Source organism: Macrobrachium nipponense, chromosome 20, assembly GCF_015104395.2.
Source record: "Macrobrachium nipponense isolate FS-2020 chromosome 20, ASM1510439v2, whole genome shotgun sequence".
In the NCBI taxonomy this organism is placed as follows: domain Eukaryota; kingdom Metazoa; phylum Arthropoda; class Malacostraca; order Decapoda; family Palaemonidae; genus Macrobrachium; species Macrobrachium nipponense.
The window spans coordinates 81,681,062-81,683,561 of record NC_061089.1 but is presented as its reverse complement, the minus strand read 5'-3'; the positions used below and the strand labels follow the sequence as shown (position 1 = coordinate 81,683,561).

The window sequence follows — 2,500 nt, the reverse complement described above, 5'->3', positions numbered from 1 at the left end:
GTTAAAGTTACAGTATGCCATTCAAATTAGACACCAAAATTCAACTTTCCCGGTGCTCAGTTAGAAGAGACGCCGTTTTCTTAATGTGTGTGAATAGGAAGTGGTGTCAGACGTTGAATTTACCTGGGGGTTTTGGTTTTCGTGATCATTGACCTGCCATAGATAGAGCCTCAAAAGATAGAATGTTTTCACACATACGTGTATATATATATTATATATATATATATATATATATATATATATATATATATATATATATATATATATATATATATATATATATATGTGTGTGTGTGTGTATGTATGTATATTAATGTATATATACTTTTATATATATACTATATGTATATAAAATGTATAATTATGCAGCTTCGAGCCACATAGGTCTAAGAAAAATATATATGGCGAATTATAATCCTTATTCCTTTGTTATATACCACATTCTTCTCGATCTAGGATGTGGCCACTGCCAAAAATGGACTGAAATCACTGGCAAAAAAGTAATGAAACCACAAAAGGGGTAGTAAAGTCCAGCCACAAGAGACAGATATGGAGGTCAGGGAATACAGAGGAAGGGGGGGGGCGCAGGGCTTTACTCCGCAACCAGATAAATTATGATGAAAGCGAAAAGTAGAAGAAGGAGTCTTTTCACAATCAGTACAGAAAGTGAGTGTCATTATAGGGTAAAAAACCGCATGGTACAGGGGTGGACCATGTATGATCAGTGTGTACAACCCCCAAAAAAGTACTTTATGACGCGTCCTGACATCGGAGATGGGCATCAGACGCGACTTGTTGTTGGTGAGAAACGGAGCTAAGACCTCTATCCCGGTGTCAGGACGCGTTATAATGTACTTTTCTTGGGGTTGTACACATTGATCGTACATGGTCCACCCCTGTACCATGCGGTTTTTTACCCTAATACGCATATGGAACAGGCTTCGGTTTCGACGAACCACTGCTGATGATTTGAAAATTATGCAAAAGCGCCTGATTCCTGTACCACCCAACACTGACCATGACTAGGTTTTTGTTGAACATTACTCTAACCTCCGCAACAGCAACAGCAACAGTCAGAATGAGTTTGTCCGTATTATTCCTGACGTCAGATAAATAAATAAATAAATAAATAAAATCCCACAAGAAGCGCTGCGTTTCTATACTCGTGTGCATCAGAGTGGATATATTTATTTAATGTCTTCAAATTGCATTGCTTGACAAAGTGCCAGTGTCTGTCTTTTCAGGCATAGTTAGCGTTGTGCGTATTATATTGGCAATCGCTTTCTACACTGATTTAGAAAAGACACCGACCTCTACTTTTCACTTTCATCATAATTTTTCTGGTTGCGGAGTGAAACCCTGCCCCCTGCCACCACCAACCGCCCCCTCTCCCATTCCTTCGCGTCCCTTGATCTCCATATTTGTCCCTTGTGGCTCGGCTTCACTATCCCCTCCGTGATTTCATCACTTTTTTTGCCCTTGATAAAAATGCTCACGCTAACTTGGTAAGGAATGTTTTTTTTTTTCTTTCTTTTCTTTTACAAATCACCGTAGTTTTTTATAGTTACATCGTTTTGTGTCATAAATGTTCAGCATATTCATTAACTATTTTTATTATGTATGTATGTATGTATGTATGTACTTGTGTTCATATTAAGAATTACAAGTCAAGGACAGGAATTATTACGTTTAAGTAAAATCTGGTTTTAGAGAAATAGACAAGTACAACACTCTACGGCATTTCATATTCACATTTAACATAAAAACCATGAAAATTCTGCATAAGTTAAATTTAAGTCCATTGGTTCTCAATCTGAGGTGCGTCAGGAACTTCCAAAGGGACGCGAGTCATATGGAAAAATAGAAAAATTCTCTTAATAGATTCGTTATTCTCTTAACAAGATTGAGAGACTAATATTCAGAGGTATATGAAAAAATGAGAAGGTATCGCCTTATTACGTTAGTTTCCTATAGTCTACTACTCTAGTTAGAGTCGTTCGGATCCACGTATCCTTGTGAATCTCCATTTTAATCCAGGCTCGTTGCTCTCAAGACCAAATACAGAAACAGGCTGAATGTTGAAGGAGATCTACGCTGTGTGCTCTCTGGCCTTCAGCCATGCTTTCAAGAACTAGTAGCTAAGAAGCAGTGTCAAGTAACTCACTATTTCATTCCCAAAAGAGTATAAACACCCTTCTTTTTCCCCTCTTTTGTTCATTTCCCTTTAAATCTTGGAGGGACTTTTACTTATAGATGCCAGAGGTTTGTGTGTGTGTGTGAGGGGGGGGGGGGGGGAGCGTGGGACGAAGGACTACTTTTTAGAGGGGGCGTGGTAATAAAAAGGTTGATTACCACCGGCTTAAACGATGATACACACACTTATATGTGTTATGTGTTGCAATTTTTTTTAGTTATAAATCTGTTTGCAAAACTGTAGGTATGTATATTGACGGTGTTCAGTAAGGTAACTTACATATTATAGCCTGCTTGCCAAACATTC

The 2,500-nt window shown here is 38.0% G+C and overlaps 1 protein-coding gene across 1 annotated transcript in view; it reads right to left on the bottom strand.

The window, feature by feature from the left end:
* Positions 1 to 2,500, bottom strand: part of LOC135221343 (uncharacterized) — a 29,803-nt gene that overhangs the window by 2,522 nt on the left and 24,781 nt on the right. The gene's annotated exons all lie outside the window — the stretch shown is intronic.